Below are 8,579 nucleotides of genomic sequence, written 5' to 3' on the forward strand. Positions count from 1 at the left end.
TTTTTTTTATATTCCTAAGAGGTATATGCCAGGGCATTTTGTTTCCCATTATGACCATGTACCTGCTTATTCTTTGAGGGTAGCAAGAGGTGTCCTATGAGCATGTATTTGGGAATCCTTTGTCCATTCACCCAAAGCCCTGATTTTGCCCCTATGGTCTTAATTTTTGTTCCCCAGACTCAAAGAATATATAACAGCAAGCTGATACATATCATAAAAAATTGTCTAAACTCACCAGAGTGGTGCCAATGAGCCATGCATCATCCTCTCTAGGTATTTATCTTAAAGGTCACATTGCCAGAGGGTGCCTCACGTCTGCTGGAATCAAATTGTTATGAGAGAGGAAGGGATGCTGTCTACTGAGCGGCTGCCAGACAAAGCTAAGATGAGGTCCTCCTGGACAAGTAGACAGGGATGAGGGATACTGATGGAAAAAACAAGTCCAGCAAAGGGAAAGGGGGCAAACAAGTCTGAGGGAGCACACATGCATGGCTGTTGGTAGGAAAAAGGGGAGGGCCAATCTTGGAGAGAATGACTGAAAATGCTTTTGGGGACCCTAGGGAGGGAGAGTCCCTGGTAGTGGGCACCTAATGGACCACATTTATCCAGGTGTCTGTGCACAGCCTAGGGATCCAGGGTGGTTGACTTAGGAAGCTGGGGTACTGAATCTTCAAAGCTCACAGCAGCCTCCAGAGACTGCATCAGTAAGATCCGAAGGGAAAAATCAACTAGGTGAACTGGACTCTCCCTCAGACATGCTTGTAACCTTAAGGACTTAAGATAGAAAAATCATGGTGTCTGAGGAAGATTTTTGAACTGTTGGTAGGCAGATAAACACATGGTCTTGCTACATCGATGGCCTATGTATGTGCTGCATTAATATAATCTGTCAAACCTGTGACTGACATTCACCATGAATATTTTTGTAACTATTCTGTGACAATTAACCACCATTGTTTGTGGAATGTCCAACTATGGAAGGATTGATTCTGTACAAGTGAACAATTGAGGTACTTCGACATGGAGTTAGCCTACATTGGTCCAATAATGCTTTCTCAACGGGGTTTTAAAAAATTTGGCACTTGAGACTTGTTTGGAGGTTCTAGCAGGGGAGCTCAGCTACTCGTATACCCTTGACCGAAGGACGGTCTTCCTTCTATCAGGGAAGGTCATCCTCTTCAACCGAGCACTCAGCTTCGGGAGGGACGCACATGGAGCAGTGAGGGAGGAAGGGGACACCCGCCTAGCCAGCCAGATCAGCTGAATCAACCCTGGCGATCAATGGGGTGACAGATGTCGCAGCCAAATGTTTTGAGAAACAATGTACAAATGCGCTTTACACAATTGATGTGTGTATGGATTGGCATAACAGTTGTATGAGCCCCTAATAAAATGTTAAAAAAAAAATTGGCACTAAAGGTTAATCAAAGACAATATTAACTGATGATTGTTATGCCCAAGGGGGATGATTGATAAGACACTATCATAAATTAACAAAGAGGTTTTGGAAAAGAGCCAAAGGCAGATAAAGCAAAACAACAACAGCAACAACAAAATAACCCTATACATCTAGGAATGGGTGTGGGGATCACACTAAATCCTAGCTCTAATTAAAGGACAATTAGTTCTTATATCACGGCCCTCCTTGATACTTTCCCTTGGGAAGGGAGCACAGAAGACAGACATTATAGCAAAGTGTGAAGAAGAAATTGGATGGTGCCCTGCCATCCAGAAAAAAATAGCATCTGGGTCCTAAAGGCTGGTCTCCAAACAAGCAGCCATCTAAGTGAGATGCCAACGGAAGAAGCACACCAACATTAGTCATTGAAGGATTACAAATCATTTAATCCAAAGTGAAGGAGGGAATAGTATCAGAACCTAAATTGTGAGAATCTGGTTATCAGAAGACTGTGGGTGACAGTGGCAGCCCAGAATACATTTGCGGGATCTATATAGTATGTAAGCCTACAGTGCCTTCCCTCTATCTATAATAAAGCAATGGGAGAAAAGTGGTTAGCAACTAGTGCATTGGAGAGATGCCTATAGTAGATCATAATGATAAACCTGACTTGATTCCCATCAGTTGATTCCCACCTCTGATGCACGTTAGGCGTAAGCTCATTTTCAATATTTTCTGTATTTTTGTTGTTGGTTGTTGATTTTGTAGCAGCTCTCAACCTGTGGGTTGCAAACCCTTTAGGGGTTGAACAACTGTTTCTCAGAGGTTTCCCAATTCATAAAAGTAACAAAATTGCAGTTATGAAATAATAATGAAAATAATTTTATGGTTGGGGAGTCACCACAGCATGAGGAAATGTATTAAAGTGTTGCGGCATAAGGACAGTTGAGAATCACTGTTTCAGGGTTTATCTCAGATATGTTGTATCATTGAGGATAACCCTCTTAAATTTTTATTATGTTTTTCTGTTTTTCAGTATATGAAACCCAGGATTTTTTAACCTATAGGGACAGCAAGTAGAATTAGGATTTCTGGGGGCTACAGCAGGAGGGGGATAAAAAGAAAGTGATGTCAAGCTATTCAGGAAGGAAAATAATGTTGGAAACTGATTGTGGTAGTAACTGTACACTGCTCGATGTGATTGAAGAATGGAATGAAATGTTATATATATTAACTCCCAATAAACTGGTCTTGAAAATATAAAAGCAAAAAACAGAGAAAAGCAATTAAGCAAATGCAAAAAGAAAAGTCTAAACAGTACTTTTAACATGGTTTAGGTGAAATAGCTTTAGAGAAATGAAAATAACCCTTTCTGAACTCTATAGACCTACATGAAAGCTATGTCAGGATAGCTTAATATTTCATATTTTTATTTAATAAATTTTACCTGATTTTGAATCAATTTTTAAACATGTCCTCATAATCTATTTAAAAATAATATTTGGTATTATGTTTTGATCCTCATGTATTCATCTGTTATAGAAAGAAAGAGAAAAATTTTATCTATATTTGCTGGAAATGTTCACTACAAAACATTTATGAAGACTATAATGTGATTCATTGCCAGATAAAGTGTAGATGCATTAATATCATTTGTAAATATGACCTTTGTTCTAAGGGAAAGGACAATAAATGAATCAGTCCAAAGGAGAAACTAGTTTATTAAAAAATCATAAAGCAGAGTTAGTAAAATTGATATGTAAGCATCCTGGAGCTTAGAAAGAAAGTAATTTTCACATCTCAGTTGCAATTTTCTTTGTCATGTTCAAATTAAGTCAAAAGCTCTCCCTTCATGTTTTGTATAATTTCACAAATATTTTCTCTGACTCCAAAGCCCCAGGTAATACTCAATATATGTCTGCACACCCCATTATGCCTATTATCCTAATGGGATGATTTATTGTTTTATTTTGTTTTTAGTTTTAGCACTTGGTTTACTTGAACATACATAAATTAGTTTGAATGTAGCATTTATCATGCAAGTTGAGCATTAATAATACATTCCAATACTCCTTCAAGAATAGAAACAATGCACTAGAAAATGAAACTTGAATTATAAAATGGCAGGAATACAAAAAGCAAAAGCAAATGATGCATTGAACTATGCATTCCGGTTTCTTCTTTGTGAATGAAAGAAATTTGAGCTTCACAAACATAATATATATTATCTTTAATTAATATTAAATTTAGTAGATTTTAAAAAAATATATTATTTTGAGTTTGTTTAAATATTAAAATGCAATATATTTAAAAGATGACAAACACACTTGAAAGACTACAATCTATAATAGAACTACTATCAATTTTAATTAGTAATTTTATTATGCTAGTGGTTTCTATTAAATGTTCATTATCTTTAGATACAGAGGTATCTAAAACAGATTGTCTTCCGCTTGGCACGATGGCTATTTTGGAACAGGGAATACTGTGATGAAAATTGCTCCTCTGTGCATTGTAGAGTGTTTAGTAGCTTGCCTGGTCTTTCCTTGTTAAATACTTGCCAGATGCACCCAAGTGGTGAGAAACTAAAATGTCTCAAAGCCAAAATCCAAAACCAAAACCAAACTCCCATCCAGTCAGTCAATGCCGACTAAAGTGGCCCTATAGGACCGGGTGGAATTGTCCCTGTGAGTTCTCAGAGAGTATAACTCACTAAGGGAGAAGAAAGCTCCACCTTTCTCTGTGGAGCAAGTAGGGATTACAAACAGTGTCCTTGAGGATCACATCCCAACCCATAACTACTATGCCACCAGGGCTCACAAGGTATTATTAACTGTACTCTGGATTGGTGAAAAGGTTCTCCATGTTAGATATCCTTGGCCTAAAATTATGAAATGATAAAAGACTGAAGATATAAATCTGTCTTATGGTTTTTATGAAATATTTTCCTAAATGTTCAGAAAATTAAGTAGTATACACTATATTTGAAAAGAACCATAAAGTTGCAATATTGAATAGGAATTGATAGAGTTTACATCAAGATTAACAGCTTGTTGTAGTTAAGAATTTGGATGTCAAATTTCAAAGGAGGGAAGCAGCAGACATAAATATTTTTTAAATGATTATAAGGAAAGGGCAATATTCCTCTAACTCCACTATTAAAAAACAAAACAAAATAAGGAATATGGAAGCCATCTATCAAGCTGATTATATACATTCCATCCACAACTTCCCTTTTGAGGTGTGCAAAAGATCAGGACAGCCCACATTTTAAATGCTTTCATTGTAACACCAACATCAGTGTAATAAAATATATGTTAAAATCCACATATATGACTGCCAAAGCACTGTTTTCAGAATTTTCTGCTCAGGTGATAATAGTTTACTACTCTTATACAGCAAAAATGCAAATGTATTTCAGATATGTTAAGCAATAAGAAAGAGCTAAAAGTAAATCATGTAAATGCATTGTGTTATATTGTGAAGAAACCAGAAGAACCAGACTCATAGCTATTGAGCCAATTCAGACTCATTTTGGCAAAACTAGGTCAAATATAAGAATTCATAGAGAAGGTAATAAATGGCATGGCATTCCATATAACATGGCAAAGCAGTTAAAATTCTAATTTGTTAGTTTAAATTACAATGACAATTTGTTAGTGTGGTAGTTACATAATCTCATGTCAACTTGCGAAGGGATGGAGTCTAGCCTATCAATCAGATCATAGCCAATAATTCCTCGGTGTGGTCAAGGCCCTCTCCTGAGGAATCTGGGAACTATGATCTTTCTCCCTGGAGGCAGGGGATACTCTTTGCTTGACATTCTTGTTGACAAGCCACATGATGACACACTGGTGGAGCCAGTCGTGGAGCTGAAATATCCACGCGGACACCCACATCAGCATGGAGATCCTGCCACTGCCACTGGAGCTACAAGACTTTCCACCCACTGGGCTGTGACCTTCCTGCATTCAGCATTATTGTATGGCTGTGTGAGTCCAAAGAGTAATTTATGGACTAGTATTGGACATATGGGCTAATATTGGACTTATGGGCTTGATCTGGACTGGGCTGAGGTGTTTCTCAATATACAATTGCTTTTTTATATAAAGCTCTTTCTTATGTACATATGAGCATCTATGAATTTGTTTCTCTAGTCTATCCGGACTAACACAGTTAGTTTATATACTAGCTCAATTGGCAACCTATATGAGGGAAACAAATGGTGAGTTCTTTTTTAAAACAGTTCAGCAGAGTGGGTGAAGGGCATAGGTTTCCAGAACAATGAGGTGCATAATTATGGGTAGCACCTGGTGGAATTAGGAACACACTAATTTTTCCTTTTTTTTTTAAAGATAATTTTACTGGGGGCTCTTACAGCTCTTAATAACAATCAATACATCAATTGTATCAAGCATTTTTGTACATACGCCGCCATCATTATTTTCTAAACATCTACTTTCTATTTGAGACTTTGATATCAGTTCCTCTTCTTACCCTCCCTCCTGTCCTCCCACCCTGGTGACCCCTTGATAAATTATAAGTTACTATTTTCATATTTTACACCAACTGCTTTTTCCCTTCCCACACAATTTATCCCTCCCTCCTCTCTCCACCTTCCCCCTACTCTCCTGGTATCACTACTCCCATTTCTGTTCAGAGAGGATTATCTGACTTGGATTCCATATGCCATGAGCTCTTATAAGTACCTGTGTATGTGTTCCTGCCTAGTCTGAAGTGAAAGACAGGATTGGGGTCATGTTTGTGTGGGATGAGGAAGCCTCAAGGAACCAGAGGAATATTCTGTGTTTCATCAGTGATATACTTCACCCTGGTTGGCTCATGCCTTCCTTGCAACCATTCTGTGAGGGGGTGTTACATTGTCTACAGATGGTTTTTTGGTCTCAGCTTTGAAGCCCCTCATTCTCAACAATAGCTTTTTTGTTTGTTTGTATGGGGTTTTATGATGCCCGATACCTGATCCCATCAACACTTCTTGATCACACAGGCTGGTGCGCTTCTTCTGTGTTGGCAACTTATTTAACGTCAAGCTTTTAAGAGCCCAGATGCTGTATCTTTTGATAGCCTGGCACTATCAGCTTTCTTCACCAAATTTCTTGTGCATCCATCTTGTCTTCAGAAATCGTGTAAGAAGGGTGAGCATCACAGAAGGCCAGGGTATTAGAACAAAAAGTTCTTGCATTGAGGGAGGGCTTGAGCAGAGGCCCAAAGTCCATCCACTTCCTCAATGGATTTCTATATAAATATATGTACATATGCCAATACCTCTATTTTTATGAATTAATTTATTTACATATGTGCACAGCTATATTTACCCCATCCATAGCTTTGCTTCCTTTATATTTTCTTTGTTTCCTTTTACCTTTCTCCTTTCCCACCATCATGCTCACCCTTCTGCCTCTTAGAAATTCCTCACAGCTAAATTGCTAGATTGCTGTTGCTCCCACTCCCCCAGGATTTCTATGTCCTCCTTGTTGTTGACTTTAATTCCCTACTTGTTTCCTTGTCTGCGGCGTTGTTTGCTCACTGCTCCATTCCCCACCACCTACTTCCCCCACGTCCCTCCAGAACCTTCAGTCTGTTGCTTTCTCCTCAGGCTTACTTCCAATGCCTGTCTTATATAAGTAGACAAACCAACAATAATGTAGGCAATATAGTAAGGGCAAACATTGAATAAAAAGAGGAAAAGGAAGAAAAAAAATCCCCCCCAAAGCATAGATAATTCCAGGTCTGTCCACTGACCATTATGACTATCTCTCAACTGGCCTGGGGAGTTCTAGGAACTGCTCCTCCTAAGCCTGAAGTCTATTTGGGGAACTCCTCAGGCGCCTTGTAGCTTGGCTTTGCTCCAGTTACTGATATGTTAATGTTCCCTTTTTGGTCTTCCCCACTGTGGGGGGTTCTGACTGGACTCACTCCCCGCGGTGAGTCCCCAGTATTGTCCTCTGTCACAGTTTGCTTCAGCAAGGGGACATCATGTCTCCAGCTGCTGTCATCCCTACAATCCCCTCTGTTCCTTAGCAGCTGCATGCAGAGATGTCATCTTTAGGACTTGGTGTGCCAATAGGGCTCTACAGCCCCCTTTCTTTTACCTTTTTGCTCTTGCTGTTCTTAAAATTTCTCTTTTTCATCAAAGTTGTATAATTTAATTATTATGTGCCTTAGTGAGTTCCTCCTGGATGTGGTATTTACATAATATGTTGTCAATTTGTGACTAAAGAGTAAAGGGGTGGGGTTTAGTGTGTCAATCAGGTTTCAGTTTGATTACCTCATTTGGAGGTGCTAAGGAGATAAATAGCTCACTGGGGGTGTGACACAGACATACTCCCTGCAAGACATTCCTGTTGAGAAAACACATGTAGGCTGTAGTAGAGCCCTGGAGCTGAAGGAACCACTTGGAGACCCCTGCCAGCGCTGAGATGCTTACCATTCCTCTGGATCTACAGACTTTCTACCCACTGGTCTCTGATCTTCCTGCATATGGTATCATTGCATTTGTTGCATGAGTCTGAAGAGGAATTTATAGATTGGTATAGGACATATGGGCTAATATCGGACTTATAGACCTGATCTGGACTGGGCTGAGATGTTTTCCCAATATTCAATTGCTCTTGCCCTCTGTCACAGTTTGCTTCAGCAAGGGGACATCCTTTTTTTTTTTTTAACAACAGCAAGAGCAAAAAGCTCTTTCTTATACATGAGTGTCTATGAATTTGTTTGTTTAGTGTACCTAGACTAACACACTGGGGTTTAATCTAATTGATGTCCTCTCTGCTCCCTGTAGGGGTGGCTGATTCTCATTCATTAAGGTGGGTAAGTTTGCTTCCAGAAATTCCTTCACTAATTTAGTGTTGGACTTCTTTGTTTTGTCTTGTTCTGGAAGCCCAATCATTCAAGTATTGTTCCCCTTCATAGCATCTGTCATTGATCTTAGGTTTTCTCCACCTCTTCAATTATCTTGTTTGACTGTGTTTCCTGTTTGTTGAAGTCTAACTGAATGTCCTCGAGCTCGCTGGTATAATTCTCTGCCCCTTCTAGTCTTTTGTAAAGTCCATGATCTCGTGTTTTGCTTCTGTTATCTCATCCATTAGTTCTTGTACCCTTTTAGAGAATCAATTTCATCCCCTCTATCACGGACTTTATTCCCTCTATTGTGAAC

Source organism: Echinops telfairi, unplaced genomic scaffold (assembly GCF_000313985.2).
Source record: "Echinops telfairi isolate 266 unplaced genomic scaffold, ASM31398v2 ScPeMD7_7469;HRSCAF=8507_1, whole genome shotgun sequence".
Lineage (NCBI taxonomy): Eukaryota > Metazoa > Chordata > Mammalia > Afrosoricida > Tenrecidae > Echinops > Echinops telfairi.